Genomic DNA, 17785 nt, shown 5'->3' on the forward strand with positions numbered 1-17785 from the left:
AATCTTTATGCCACTTTCTTCAACATATAGTCCAGCTCCTCAGATTATTTGTCCAGCATACAGATTGAATAAGTATGGTGAAAAGATACAACCATGACCACACCTTTCCTGATTTGAAACCATGCAGTATCCCCTTGTTGTGTTCGAACGACTGCTTCTTGGTCTATGTACAGGTTCTGCACGAGCACAGTTAACTGTTCTGGAACTCTCATTCTTTGCAATGTTATCCATGATTTGTTAGGATCCACACAGTCAAATGCCTTTGCATAGTCAATAAAACACGTAAACATCTTTCTGCTATTCTCTCTTTCAGCCAAGATAATCTGACATCAGTAATGATATCCCTCATTCCACATCCTCTTCTAAATCTGGCCTGAATTACTGGCAGTTCTCTGTCGATGTACTGCTGCAAATATTTTTTAATTATCTTCAGCAAAATTTTACTACACATAAGGTACATTAGCAGGAAACAAACCCTGGTCTCCTGCATGGAAGGTGAGAACTCTACCACTGAACCACCAATGGCCCCATGAAATGCCCTATTTCACAGAAACAGTCACCTGAAAATTTAAGTGCCTATCCAGATTTCTCATCTAAACTCTAGACCAATATTTCCAAGCACTTATTCTGTATCTCTCTGAATATCTTATAGATTTTTCAAGGTGAATATGCACTTTTCCCAACCTATTCTGCCTATCCCTGGTATGGCACCATCCATTAACTGGACACCATCTGCCTTAGGCAGGGTTCCCTAGAGAAGCAAAACCAGTAAAATGTATAAATAAAGAGATTTATATCCAGGAAATGGCTCACGTGGTTGTAGAGGCTGCAAAGTCCCAAGTCTGTGGGTTTGAGTAGAAGCTTCTGATTCACGTAGCCGCAGGGGCTGGCAAATCCAAGATCAGCAAGTTGGAGGTCAGGGCTCTTGCTCACAGGCTGTGAAGATCAATGAATCCTAAGACTGGCAGGCAAGACCACAGGTAAGCTGCTAGTTCAAGTCCCAAGAACAGGAGGTCAGACAAACAGGAGCCAGCTGCAGGACCCAGAATGACCATAAACCCTCAAGCCCTGCCAGAATATCCACTTATATTCAATGCAGGCTACATGCCCAAGGAAACTCCCTTTCGACTGACTGGCTACTCACAGCAGATCCCATCATAGAGGTGATCACATCATATCAAATCTCATCATGGAAGTGAACCAACATCCTATAACTGTCAAACCACTAAGAATCATGGCCCAGCCAAGTTTTTACAAAACCTTAACCATCACAGTCCACCCCTTGTCAATTTGGCATCTGTACACATGTCCTTAAACCATACATAATCTCTGAATAAAGACAATTATAAAGTCATACTTGCACCTAACATGATACAATGAACACACATACAAAGCAGAAATACTCATAACAATTACAGTCCTCATGTCTGTAACTGGTCACATGGTTGTAACTGGTGTTTAGAACTACCTTCTTCCACTACCTGTTCTGTATTCCCTTTGCCCTCAGCAAGCACCTCAGCTGTTTGTGGTTCTTTGTCTGGTGGGGTGACCCAAGACTTCATTCCTGAAGTGTCTGGTCCATTAGTAGTCATGTCGGATTTGGGTTGCTACAGTTTTCCACTGACTTTAATCACAGGGCATGGTAGTACTAAGAGATGCCCTAAGGGATCTCCCGCATTCCAGACATACTCTGCTTTACTTTCATTATGTAATATCAATCGGATTTCCTCTTGGTAATCAGGATCAGTCACCCCCGCCTATATGGTAACTCCCTTCTTTGCCTGTTGATCCAGAGGCATAAGGAGCCCAATGTGGCCAGGTGGCATTCTTAGCTTCCAGTTCAATGAAATCAGTGATGTGTCTCCAGGTGGGAGCATTCCTCCCTTTGAAACTAAAACCTGTAGACCCACAGAGCATAAGGTCACAGGGACAGGAAGCAAAAATTTTTTGAGTGGGTCACTAGGGGTAACAGTGAGTGGTGCCACTCCCATTTCCAACTCCTGATTCCTGGACCCATGAATCCTGGCTATGGGAGAAACAGCATCATATATTGGACCCTGGTTTAGAGCACATATAGCCTCCTGGAGAACACTGCCCCAACACTGCAAGGTATTTCTACCTAGCTGGCACTGTAATTGTGTCTTCAGAAGGCCATTCCACGATCTCATGTGTAGTCAACACCTCTCTGTCAGTGAAGGCTTGTGTGTTGCTATGATGCTGAACACGTTTCAGTGGCTCTTCCAGACTAAGACTGACTAGGAAGATGATCAACTTCCGAAAATCATCCAACAATGACCCTATGGATCACAATGTTGATCCACATCTCCAATCGTCAATCAACTGTGGGGATACTGTAGGACTGGATAGCATTTCATTTGGTTGTTCGTGGGGCCAACTTAACAATAGTAGCAACATTTCACTGGAAGTTTTTTTCTTTGGCTACCCGTTCATTTATAAAGCAATTGTTTAGTGAGTGCTCATTATATGTCACATACTTATTCTGGTGTTAGATATAAAACAAGAATCCATGCCTTCAGGAATTTTACTTTAGTGAATATAGAGGTGTTTATCCAGAGATAAAATAATAACTACCATATTTTCTGAGTTTATTCTACATGCCTGCACTGTATGAAGAAATTCTTCCCAAAAAAATCACCTAATTCTACAAGACCGTTGTTAAGTAAGGAATAAATATTACATTTTCTAATTTATAGATAAGATAATGGAGCCTCTGAAATATTAAATAACTTTCTCCAAGTCATACAGCTAGTAAATAGCAGAATTAAGATTCAAACAGAGTTTTTTTCTGACTCTAATGCTCTTAACTCCTAACTGCATAGATAAGAAACATCATCATAAACAGAGAAAACATTGAAGTTGTCCAGGATATCTTTTTACTTGGATCCACAATCAGCACCCATGAAAGCATCACTCAATAAATCAAACAACGTAGTGCATTGGGCAAATCTGCTGCAAAAGACCTCTTGAAAGTGTTAAAAAGCAAAGAAGTCACTTTGAGGATTAAGGTATGCCTGACCCAAGCCGTGGTATTTTCAATCGCCTCATATGCGTGCAAAAGCTGGACAATGAATAAAGAAGACCAAAGAAGAATTGCTGCCTTTGAATTATGGTCTTGGTGAAGAATATTGACTATACCAGGGACTACCAGAAGAATAAACAAATCTGTCTTGGAAGAAGTACAGCCAGAATGCTCCTTAGAAGCAAGGATAATGAGACTTTGTCTCACGTATTTTGGACGTGTTATCAGGAGGAAGCAGTCCCTGGCGAAGGACATCATGTTTGGTAAAGTAGAGGGTCAGCGAAAAAGAGGAAGCCCCTCGACCCTCAACAAGATGGACTGGCACAGTGGTTGCAGCAGTGGGCTCAAACAGCAACAACTGTGAGGATGGCACAGGACCAGGCAGTGTTTCATTCTGTTGTACACAGGGTCTCCATGAGTCGGAACCTAACAATAACAACATGCCTGTGGTTATGGTCCCATTTGGGAGTTAGCTATTATATTAATGAGGCATGCTAGGGTGGGATGTATCTTGAGTCATCGCCTTACTAGAAGGTGTTACTCAAGTCACTACCGTTACCACCCTTCCTCAAGTCCCACTCTTGAGTCTCACCTTTTATCCTACAAGACAGAAAAGGCAAGAGAAGCAAGCAGAGCTAGTGACTCAATACCACCAAGAAGAAGAGACAGTAGCGGAGCACATCGTTTGAACCCAGGATCCCTAGCACTAAGAACCACGTAGACCCAGGAGAGAGAGAGCTGTAAACCGGAGACAGCCAGAGACAGTGGGAAGCAGCAGCAGACAAACGGCAGCAGCAGAGGCAATAGAACCAGGAGACTTGCAGGAGATGGCACTGTGGAGCAAGAAAGTTGAGCGCCTTCAGGCAGGAGGCTTCCTGGTGAAATGAGGTGCCTCCAGGCACTTGGCAGAGTTAGGCTCCCTGACCCACGGAGCGAGAGAGCTGAGTGCCTTCAGGAAGGAGAATGGCAGCATGGGGTGTCTCCAGGCACCTGTCAGAGGAGCTAGGCTTGCTGACCTATGCAGCCAGAGAGCTGAGTGCCTTCAGTCCAAAGCTTGCTGGTGGAGTTGGGTGACCCCAGGCATTTACTGGCAGAACTAAAGAGCTATGTAACACTTGCCTGAACTGGGAAGAGGTGGGGCCGAGGGGCCAAGAGGACAAGTGCCAGAGAGTGGCCTGCCTGTAGGCACAGCTGAGAAGAGGATTTTCTGAACGAAGAACTGTATCCTGAGTCATTTCTGATCCTGAAATGTAACCTGATACTTCCCCCAATAAACACAATAATCGTGAGTATTGTCTATGATTTCTGCGTGGCCATTGAAACAAATTATGAAACCCAGCAGAGAAGTAGAGAGAGCCGTGGGAAGGACAGCTGGTGTCACAACTGCGAAAAAAAAAAGGTTGGAGAGAGGAGTTACGTCTCACCTCCGAATCATAAGAATCGGCCTTGGGCTGTTGATGCTGATCTTGATCTCCTTCCCCCTTGTAAAGTAAGAGGAGTTCAGACACACCAGCCATGCCATTTTTACAGCCTAATACTAGATCTAAGAATAACTCAAATGCTAAACCAAAACCTAATCATAACCATTAATACCAACTTTAGCCATAGATCTAACTCTAACCCTAATTCTAGCCTCAGCTCTAACCCAAACTGTAACCCTTACCGAGACACTAAAAGTAATCTTATATCAAAGGTCTAAACTGAAATCTACATCAAAATGTAACCCAAAGCCAAATCCTATTCCCAACCTAACCCTAGATATAACACAACCCCTAAACCTAATTCTAAACATAAGTCTAATCTTAACCCTAATCTAAAATTTAGATGCACCACTCAGCAGAACATTAACTCTAACCATAACTCCAAACTCTAATTTTAACCCTACTCTATCTCAAAACCCAACACTAAACTAATCATAAACCTTTTCAAAAACCTAGATTTAACTCACAGTAACCTAAAACCTAATTCTTGATCTAACCCAAAACTTAATCATAAACCTAGCCCTACATCTAACCCAAATTCAAACTGTACCCCAAACCCTGTATACAAATCCTAACCCTAACATTCCACCTAACTGCAACTCTACATCTAACCATAACCCTATCTGTAACATAATCCCAGATGTAACCCTAACTCTAACCCTAACCCTTAATCTTATCCTTAACCCTAACCACATACATAATCTTAACCCTAAAACTAACTGTAACCCTAACACTAAATTTAATACTAGATGTACCACTAAATCTAACAATAAGTCTAACCTTAAACTTACCTATAACCATACTCCTAACTCAAACACTAACCCTAATCTTATCCCTAACCCTAATCTTAAACTTAACCCAGGATCTAACTGTAACGCTAATTCTAATGCTAATCCTATATCTAACCCTAATTCTAACTCGATATACAACTGTAATCCTAACACAAAACCTAAACCTAACCCTTACTCTAACACTATCTCTAACCCTAACCCTAAGCATAATCCATAAACTAAAACTAACTCTACACCTAAACCTCATACTCTCATATTAGGCCTAACCCTAAACCTAAATTTCAACTTAACCCTAACTCTTGATCTAAATCTAATCTAGATCTAACACTAACCCTCACCGTGGATCTAACCTTATACCCAAACCGAATACAAAACTCAACCTATATCTAACCCTAACTTGAACCCTAACGCCTAATGTTAACCCTAACACAAACCAAGATCTGACCCTAACCTTAACACTAACCTAAACCTAACCATAAACCTAACCCTAGCCATAACTTCTAACAATAAGACTAACCCTGGATATAATCCTAAACCTCAACCTAAACTTAACTTTAGATATAAACATAACCATAACTCTAGATCTAACTTTAACACTAAACCTACCTCTAACTGCTCCTTCCCAATCCAAACCATAATCAAAACACAAATCCAGTATCAAATCATAACACTAACCACAGATTTATCACTAACCCTAACTCTAAATCTAACCTGAAACCTAAATCTAACCCTAATCCTAAACCTTATCCCTAACCCTAAACATAACTCTATTCATAACCCTATATCTAACCACAACCCTAACTCTAACCCTAGATCTAAGCCTAACCCTAAGTATAACATAAACACTTTCCTCAACTCTAACCCTAGAACTAAACCTTATCCTAAAACTAACACTAATCCTAATGCTTACCCTAACCCTAGATGTAACACTAACTCTAACCCTAACCCCTAACCCTAACACTAAACCTAAAAATATCCCTTATGGTAACCCTTAACCTAACCCTAGATCTCACCTTAATCCTAACCCTAATCCTAACCATAGATATTAAAAGAACCTTAATTCTAAATATATCACTAACCACAACCCCTAAACTTAACCTTAAATCTATCCCTAATCCAAATCCTCGATTTAAACCTAAGCCTACATCTAGCACTAATGTTATCTCTAATTGTAGATCTAATCAGATTTAAGCATAACAATAACCATTTCCTTAACTCTAACCACAGATCTAATGCTAGCCCTAAACCTAACACCAATCAAAATGCTTACCTTAACCCTAGATGTAACAATAAGCCTAACTCAAACTCTAACCCTAACCCTAACACTAAACCTCACTATACCCCTTACCCTAAACCTTACCCTAACCCTATATCTAACACTAAACCTAATTCTAGATCTAACACTATTTCTAACCCTAAACCTAACCAAAACCCAAGATAGAGCACAAACCCTAACCTAGCCCTAACCTTTGCTCTAACCTTAACACTAACCTTCTAACCCTAACACTAAAACACTAACCCTAAGCCTAAAACTATCTCTAACCGATCCCTAGCCCTAGTCCTAATTATACCTCTAAACTTAAACCATATCTTAACCTTAACCCTAACACTAAATATAATCCTAAATCCATTCCTAGCCTTCGTTCTAGCCCTAACCGTAACCCTAGACCTAGCTATACTCCTTACTCAAATACTAACCCTAACCCTAGTCCTAAAAAAAACCTAGCCAAGTCTAGCTCTAATTATACTCCTAAACCAAACCCAAACCCTAACCCTAAGCTCTACTCTAACCTTAACCCTAGCGCTACACCTAACTTTAACCATAATAATAACACTAGCCCTAGCCCTATCACTAGCCATAACCCCAGTCTAGCACTAACTCTAATCCTAATGCTAACACTAGCCCTACCTCTAATTATAACTCTGACCTAACCTTTACCCTAACACCAACATTAATCATAAATACAAATGTAACCCTAACACTAACTCTAGTCTTAATTCTACTGAACCTCACTCCTAACCCGAGAACTTACCCTAACCCTAACATTAACCCTACAACTAACCCTAAACCTAACTCTAGCCCTAGCCTTAAACCTGACACATACCATAACTGTAACCCTAAAACTAACATTATCCATAGTTCTAGTGTTAATTCTACTTATAGTGATAACCCTAAACCTAACCCTACATCCAACCCTAACCTTACCTGAACATTAAGCCTAACACTAACCCTAGACCAAGACCGAATTCAACAATAAAATCTGATTTTTTTACCCTAAACTAAATCCTAACCGTAACTTACTTTTGCCCCATTCTAAACTTAAATCTAGACCTAAACCTAGTCATAATTCTGAACCTAACCCAAACCATAAACCTAGCCCTAACACAAAAACTGACACAAACCCTTACCCTAACTGTAATCATAACCCTAAATCTAATACTAACTTTAATCTTAATCTAACCCTTATGCTAACAAAAACCTTAACCTTAATGCTAGCGTATCCCTAACCATAACCCAAACCCTAACCTTGATAACACTAATCCTAACCACAACCATAACTATAATTCTAAATCTAACTCAAAACCTAGATCTAGCCCTAACACAAACCCTAACACAAATTCCTACCCGAAACTTAAAACTAACCCTAGATCTATCCTATCCCTAACCATAACCCTAACACTAACCCTGATGATAACACTAACCCTAATGCTAACCTTAAACCTACATCTAACTCTAAACCTGAATCAAATCCTAATACTAATCCTAACCCTATCATTTTCCCTAAACCTAACCTAGATTTAACCCTAGTCCTAGTTCTAAACTTAAAACTATATCTAACCAAACCCCAGATCTAACCCTTTCTTGAACTCTAAACCTAATACAAACCTTAGATCTAACTCCAACCCTAAACCTAAACCTCACTTTAACCCTAGATCTAACAAAAAAAACACTACTGCAAGCCTACATCTAACAATAACTCTAAACCTAACCGCTAACTCCTAACCCTAACCCTACATCTTATCGTAACCCAAAACTAAACCTGGATCTAAATCTAAACATAGCCTTACCCTTGCCCTAATCCTAAACAAAACCTAGATCTAACCCTAACTCGAAGCCTAATGCTTAACACTAATCCTAACCCTATCCCTAAGACTAACCCTAACTCTAGATCTAATTCTACCCCTAACTCTAAACCTATACTTAACCCTAAACCTAACACTAGATTTTATCATAACCCTGACACTAACACTAGATTCAAGGTTAACCCTAAACTTAACCATAAATCTAGATAAATACGCTAACCCAAAATGTAACCTTAATGCTAACGTTTAACAACATAGCTATGACCAGAACCCAAGATCTAACCCAACACTTAACACCAATCCTAGATCTAACCCTAACCCTATCCCGAACACTTAACCTAATCCAAAATCTAGATTTAAACCAACTGGACACTAACTCTAGATCTAACCCTAACTTGAATCCTAAAACTAATCCAAATCCTAACTCCTAACAATAACCTTAACCCTAACTCGACTTCTAACCCATAACACAACCCTAACCTAGATCTAACCCAAAACCTAAAACTATAACCCCAAGCTAATGCTAAACTTAACCATAAGCCTAACACTAATGACAACCCATCCCTACCTCTAAACCTAATTTATACCCCTAAACCTAAACAGTACCTTACCTTAACCTGAAACCTAACACTAAAATAACCCTAACTTGATTCCCAGCTTCAGTACTAGCCTTAACACTAAAGCTAGCACTAGCAGTAGCCATAATCCAAATACTAACCCTAACCCTAAACCTAACCCTAGACCTAACCCTAAACCTAGATCTACCCTAATTCTATCCTAATTCTACCCCTAACCTAAACTGTACCATAAACCTAGAACAAAACCTAACCCTAAAGCTAAGCTAACCCTAGCATAAGCCATAGTCTTATCCCTCACTCTAACACTAACTGCAACACAAACTCTAGCCCTAGTCCTAGCACTAGCACTAATGTTACTTCGAACCATAACCCTAAATCTAACCCTAACCCTATTATAACCTTAACCCTAACCCTAAACCCTAACCCTATCCCTAACTCTCAGCCCAGTTACAACTCTAACACTAATCCTAACCAAAGTCCTAACCCTTACCTTAAATCTAACCCTAAACTTCACCTTCACCCTAACCATAGATCAAATCCTAATTCTAAACCCAGATCTAAAACTAACCAGAAGCCTAGATCTAACTGTAACCCTACACTAACCCTAACTACCCTAGACCTAACCCTAACCTAACCCTAGATCTGACCCTAACTGTAACCCTTACTCTAAACATAACCATATCCCTAATTTTAACCCTAATACTACATCTAGCTCTAACCCTAATTTTAGAACTAACCTTAACCTGAAACCAAAACCCAAATCCTAACAATAACCCTAACCCTAACCCACGATTTAACTCTAACCCGAAACCTAACCTTAATCCTAACCAAAATCCTAACTCTAAATATAATCATAAATCTAACTCTAATGCTAACCACTAAACTCTACTTTTAACATTAACCCAAACCCTAAATATAACAGTAACCTTGAATCTAACCTTAACCCTAATCCTATTTCAGATATAACCCTACTTCAAAGACTAACACTAAACACACACCTAGATCAAACACTAACCTTAACTCTAACCCTAATTCTAACCTCAGATCTAACCATAACCCTAACCCTCATTATGACTCTAAATGTAGCCTTAGATCAAACCCAAAACTAAACCAACATCAAACCATAACCATGGGATCCTATTCCTAACACTAACCCTAGATCTAACACTAACCCTATCCCTAAACCTAATCTTCACCCCAAAACTAATCCTAATTCTAATCCTAGATGTAATCCTAAACATAACCCTAACTCTAACCCCTAAACATAATACTACTCTATCCCTAAACCCAAATGTAAAGCTTCTCCAAAATTTAGCCCTAAACCTAATCAAAATCCTAATCTAACCCTAACTACATCTAACCTTAAACACTTACATTAATCCTAATCCCTAACATTAACCCTATGCTTAAACCTAGATCTAACCCAAACCCTAGACTAAATCTAAGACTAACTATAAACCTAATTCTAACCCCTAATCCTTACCCAGACCCTAACCATATCCCTAAATCTAACTCTCAACCTAATTTTAGATTTAACTCAAATAGTAACCGTAGATCTAACACTCAACCTAACTCTAAATCTAACACTGACCATAATCCTAGCCTTAGATCTAACCCTATACCTAATCCTAACACTAGATCTAACCCAAACCCTAAATCTAACAGTAACCAAAAAGCTAGCCTTAGAGCTAACAATAACGCTAACCCTTAACTCTAACCCTAGATATAATCCAGCCCTTACCTAACCCTGGATCTAAACCTAAACCTAGATCTAACCCTAATCTTAAACCTTAGCCTAATCAAAACAATAACTCTAGATCTAATCCTAAAACTTACCCTACCGCTATCTCTAATCCTAAGGTTAACACTGGATCTTACCTTAACCCTAAGCTTAAATCTATCCCTATCTTGAACCCTAACTTAATTCTATATCTGACCATAAAGCTATATCTATATCTAACCCTAACCCTAACTCTAGATAAAACTTAATCCTATGCCTAATATCTAATCCTAACCAAAACCATAAATCTAACCCTAGATGTAACCCTAAGCATAATCCTAACCCTAATCCTAACTACAGATGTAACACAAAGATTAATCCTAAATATAAAACTAACCCCTAACCCTAACCTTAACCCTGTTCCTAACCCTATCTCTAAGTCTAGACAAAACTTAATTCTAACCCTAACCTGAAATGCAACACCAACCCTAGATGTAACCATAAAACTAACAATCCTAATCCTAAACCTAGATTTAACACTAAACCTAATCCTAACTCTAACACTAACCCTAACCCCTGATCCTAACACTAACCCTAACCTCTAACCCAACCCTACATTTAATCCAAATGGTAAGCCTAACCCTACATGTAACCCTAATCTTAACTCTAACCCTAGATTTAACACTCAAACACTAATCTTAACCATACCCTCAAACACTAGCCCTAAACCTAACCCTAACTCTAAATCTGACTCTAACCATAACTCTAATCCTAACTTTAAATCTAAATCTAAATGAAACCTTAACTTGAATCTAACCCTAACCTGCACCCTAACCCTAAAACTAACCATAACACTAACCAAAACCCTATTTCTAACTCTAAACTTGTATCTATACTTGACACTAACCATAATCCTAACTCTAACCCTAACCCTAACCCTAACATTACAAAACATGGATCTAATCTTAACCCTAACCATAAAACTAAGCCTATGCATAAACCTAGATCTAACCATAACACAAAACCTAACCCTAAACCTAAGCCTAGCTTGAACTAACCCTAGTACTAATCTTAACACATAATACTAACCTTTGCATAAACCCTAAATCTAACCCTAAACATAACCTTAACCCCAGACCTAACACTAATACTAACCCTAGATCTAACAAAAACCCTAACACCAACATCTAATCCCTAAACCTAATTCTATATCTAACCATAAACCTGGATCTAAATCAAACCCTAAATGTGACCCTAGATCCAACCCTAACTTGAAGTCTAAACTCAACTTTAACACAAACCCTAACCCTAAACTCTGAACTAACTAGAGCCCTAAACTTAATCCTAATTGCATATCTAACACTAACACAAAAACTAGACTTAATCTTAACCCCTAACAATAGCCCTAACTAAAATAACCACAACCAAAACCCTAAACCTACCCCTAACCATAACCCTAATCCTAGATCTACACTAACCCTACAACTAGATCTAGTGGTAACTCATACTCTAACACTAAAATTAATCCTAACCCCGAACCCTAGGCCTAACCTTATATCTAAACCTAACCATTAAGCTAAAGTAACCATAACCCTAAGCCTAGCTCTAATCTTAATGGATCTGTAACCCTAGCCCTAATTATACTCCTAAACTAAACCATTCCCTAAACTTAACCTTAAGCCTAACAGTAACGGAATCCTGTCTCTATCCCTAGTGTTATTTCTAGCCCTAACCATAGCCCAAGCCTAATCCAAACACAAACCTTAACCATATAACTAAACCTAAATAACCTTAGCCATAGCCTAGTCCTAATTATATTCCTAAACCCAACACTAACTGTAGCCCTAACGTTTACTATAACCCTAACAAGAGCCATACTTTAACCCTAACTCTAACTCTACACCTGCCCTATCACTAGCCGTAGCCACAGCCCTAGAGCTAACTCTAATTATAGCATTTAAACTAGCTCAAATTATAAACTTCACATTAACCATAACCCTAAAACAAGTCTTAATTCTATACATAACCTAACCCTAACCTTAACCCTCAGCCTAACTCTAACCTTAACTCTAAATGTAACCTTAACTCTAATTCTAGCTCTAATCATACCCCAAAACCTAACCTTAACCCTAACTATGAGTCAGAATTGACTCAACAACAAAGGATTTCTTTTTTTTCAGGTGACCCTAACTATAATCCTAACCATAATCCTCCATCTAACCCTAATCCTAACTGTAAACATAAACTAAATTTAACTCTACATATAAACATAACCCTAACACAAACACTAACCATAACCACTAACCTCTTTTGCTAACACTAATCCTAACCACAGATCTAACCTTAACTCTATCCTTGGATCTAAATTAAACCTAACAATAACCTGAACCCTAAATCTAATTATAACTCAAACCATAACCATAACGCTAACACTAAATCTAACTCCATCCTTAGATCTAACTCTAACCTTAGTCCCAACCCTAGATCTAACACTAACACAAATCCTAGATTTAACCCTAACTATAACCTTAAACCTAGATCTAACCTGAACTATAACCCTAACCCTAACTCTGTATCTAACACTTAGCCTAACCCTAAAACAAGATCTAACCCTACTCCTAACCCTAACCTTATATCTAATCATAAATCTAACCCTAAACCTAACACTAACCCTTACTGATCCTAGGCCTTACCCCTAAAACTAAACCATACCCTAAACTTAACACTAATACGAAACGTAATCCTAACTCTATCCTTAGGCTAAGTCTCAGAACTTACCCTAAACATAGCACCAACCATAGCTCTAACTCCAACATGAATCCTAACCCAAGTTCTAACCCTAACCTCAACTGTAATTATACTCCTAAACCCAGCCTCAACTCTAACACTAACCTATGATCTAACTTGAATCGTAGCTTTACACCTACCTTTAACCCCAACCATAATGCTAGCACAAGTCCTATTGCTAGCCATAGACCCAGCCCTAGGGCTACCCTAATCCTAACACTAACACTAGCCCTAGCCCTACAACTAATTATAACCCGAAAAATAACTGGTACCCTAAATCTAAACATAACCCTAAAACTAACCATAGTCCTAATTCTACCTCTAACCTAACCGATACTCTAAACCTAGAACTAATCCAAATCCTATTTTTCAATCTAACCCTAACACTATATCTAACCACTACTCCAACCCTAACTCTAACCCACAACCTAAACTAAACCTTACCCTAAAATAAACCCTCACATTATTTTGAACCCTAACCCTAACTCTGACCCTAATCCTAGATCTAATCTTAATTGTTACCCAAACAAAAAACATTCCTTATGCTAAACCTAGGTATAACTGACTTACCCTAACCTGAAACGCTACCCTGGATCAAAACCAAACCATAGATATAATTCTTACCTTATCCCAATTCCTAACTCTATTTATAAGCCTAACCATATCCACAGATGTAAGCCACCTTAACCCTAAACTTTTACCTAACCTTAGCCCATATACTAAAGCCAGATCTAACCATAATGCCATCCTTAACACGAGATCAAATTTTAACCTTAAAACTAACACTAGATCTAATCCTAACCCGAAACCTAACAATAACCCTAAACCTATTCCTTGATCTAACTTAACTTGAACCTTATATTCTAAACCTAAACGAAACCCTAGATATAACCATAACCCTAACCAAAACACTACAGTGACTACTTGCCTCTAATCCTAACACTGTCCCTAAACCTAGATCTAACCTAACCCTGGATCTGCCTTAAACCTAACCTTAACCCTAACACAAGATCTAGCCCTAACTCAAATCCTAATCCTAAATCTAACCTCTAACCCTATCCTAACAGTGACCCTTGATCTAACCCTAATCCTAAATCCTAAACCTAAATTAAACCCTAGATAGAAGCATAAACCTAACCCAAACTCTACCCTAAGTGTTAACCCCTAATCCTAACACTAACCATATGTCTTCGTTATCTAGTGCAGCTCTAACAGAAATACCACGAGTTGATGGCTTTAACAAAGAAAAGTTTATTTCCTCACAGTAAAGTAGGCCAGAAGTCCAAATTCAGGATGTCAGCTCCAGGGGAAGGCTTTCTCTCTCTGTTGGCTCTGAAGGAAGGTCCTCATTGTCATCAGTCTTCTCCTAGACTAGGAGCTTCTCTGCGCAGGAACCTCGGGTCCAAAGGATGCGCTCTGCTCCTGGTGTTTCTTCTTGATGGTATGAGGTCCCCAATCTCTGCTTGCTTCCCTTTCATCTCTTGTGAGGCAAAAGGTGGTGCAGGCCACACTCTAGGGAAACTCCCTTTACATTGGATCAGGGATGTGAACTGGGTAAGGGTGGTGTTACAATCCCACCCTAATCTTCTTTAACATAAAATTACAATCACAAAGTGGAGGCCAACCACACAATTCTGGAAATCATGGCCCAGCCAAATTGATACATGCATTTTTCGGGGGGACATAACTCAAACCATGACACCATAATTCTAGATTTAACCATAACCGTAACCCAGGATCTAAACTTAATCCTAACCCTAAACCTAGATCTAACCCTAAATCAAACCATGGACATACACTGAACCATAACCTGTAACACTAACCCTAACTTCAAACCTAGATCTAACCATAATCATAACCTCAGTGCTACCCTGGATCTAAACTAACGTAACCCTAAACCCAAACCTATACATAACACTAATCCTAATACTCACCCTAAACCTAATTATAGATCTAAGCTTAACCCTAATCCTACTCAAAACTGCTAACCCCTAATCCTAACACTAAATTTAAAACTAGCTCTAACCCTAACCATAACTCTAACCCTAACACTGGATCTAACCCTAAACATAACCCTAACCCTTGATTTAACCCTAAACATAACCCTAACCCAAGATTTAAACATAACACAAATTCTTAACCACTAACACTAATCCTAATCATACGTCTAACCCTAAACCTATCACTAACACTAAACCTAACCCGAGTTCTACACATAACCATAGTGTTAATCCTAAACTTAAGCCTAGATCTAACCCTAACCATAAACCTGCATCTAAGAATAAACCTAACCCTAGCCCAAATAATAGACCTATCCTAAAGAATAACCACAGATCTAACCCTAACCATAGAATTAACCCTAATATTAAACCTAAACTTAAACCTAACACTAACCCTAACTCTACATCTAACCCTGACCATAATGCTGGATCTAAGACTCATCCTAAACCTAACCCTCACCTAACTGTAACCCTAACCAAAGATCAAACCATAATCAAACCATATATTAAACACTAACCCTCAGTTGAACACAAACCGTACTGAAAATATTAAACCTGGATATAACCTTATACCTAAGCCTAACCCAAATGCTAGTTATAATCATAAACCTTATGCAAACTCTAACTCTAACCTCTAACTCCAATTCTAAACCTAATACTAAACCTATCACTAACCCTAATCCTTATCTTAAATAATGCTAGACCTAACCTTAGATCTAACACTAGCACCAACCCTAAACCTCAGTCTATCCCTAGCCCTAACCCTAAACCTCAATTTAACCCTAGCCCTAACTCTAACCCTAGGTCTAAAGCCAACCCTAATCCTAGATCTAACCCTAATTCTAATCCTAACCCTGACCCTGATTATAGATCTAACCCTAATCCTAGATCTAACCCTAACTATTATGGATTGAATTGTGTCCCCGAAAAATATGTCAACTTGGCTAGGCCATGATTTCCAGTAATGTGTGGCTGTCCTCCATTTTGTGATCTAATGTAATTATCCTGTTTTGTGATGTGTTGTAAATTCTAACCTCTATATGTTAATGAGGCAGAATTAGGATGGGGGGTATCTTGAGTCACCGTCTTACAAGAGGGTGTGACTCAAGTCATACCCTTACTCAAGTCACACCCTTACAAGGTCACACCTTTCATCTAACAAGAAATAAAAGGAGAGAGAAGCAAGCAGAGATAGGGGACCTCATCACCACCAAGAAGGAAGAGCCAGGAGTGGAGTATGTTCTTTGGACCCAGGTTCCCTGTGCTGAGAACCTCCTTGACCCAGGAGACAGAGAGCTGTAACATGAGACAGTGCAAGATGGCGAAAAGCAGTGGCAGAGAACTGGCAGCCGCAGAACTACAAGACCAGCAAGAGACAGCACGGTGGGTGTGCCAGAGTGAGAGAGCTGAGTGCCTTTGGACAGGAGGCTTGTTAGTGGAGTGGGATGCCTCCAGGCACTTATCGGCAGAGCTAGGCTTGCTGCCCCACGGGGCTAGAAAGCTGAGCACCTTCAGGCCAAGACTTACTGGCGGAGTGAGGTGCCCCGGACACTTATCAGTGGAGCTGAAGAGCTCTGTAACACTTGCCAGAGCAGGGCAGAGGTCAGGCCAGGAGAGGGCTGAGAGAGAAGCCTGCCTGCGGGTATAGCTGAAAAGCTGTCCTAACCAAAGAACTGTATTCTGAGTCATTTCTGATTCTAAATTGTAATCTGTTATGCCAAGACACATGGAGATCTCCAATCAATGCCAGGTCCACAGATGCTGAAATGAGACAAAGACCTTGATCCAGAGCTAACACAAAGAGAAAAACTTCCCCTAGAGCTGGAGCTATGAATTCAGACTTCTAGCAACCTAAACTGAGAGAACAAATTTCTATTCACTAAAGCCATTCACTTGTGTCATTTCTGTTGTAACAGCACTAGATAACTAAGGCATTAAAACCAATTTTAGATAAAAACTAATCCTAAATTTATCTCCTAATTATAACACTAACCCGAGATGTGACCCTAAGCCTAACCCAAGCCCTTATCCTAACCTTAACCGTCGATGTAATTTTAACCGTAATCATAACCCTAGATCTAATTCTGACTCTGTCCCTAATCTTAGCCCTAAAGTTAACTGTAACCTAACCGTGGAGCTAAATCTGAACCCAATCCTGACCCGATATCTAACCTAACCTGAAACTTAACCTTGCCATAAATCTAAAGCTAAACTTAACCCTAGATCTAACACCAACACTAACACTAGATCTAACAAAAACATTAACCCTAACCGTAACCCCTAACCCTAACTATAACCACAAAA

The sequence above is a fragment of the Trichechus manatus genome, unplaced genomic scaffold, assembly GCF_000243295.1.
Source record: "Trichechus manatus latirostris isolate Lorelei unplaced genomic scaffold, TriManLat1.0 scaffold00117, whole genome shotgun sequence".
Taxonomy (NCBI): Eukaryota; Metazoa; Chordata; class Mammalia; order Sirenia; family Trichechidae; genus Trichechus; species Trichechus manatus.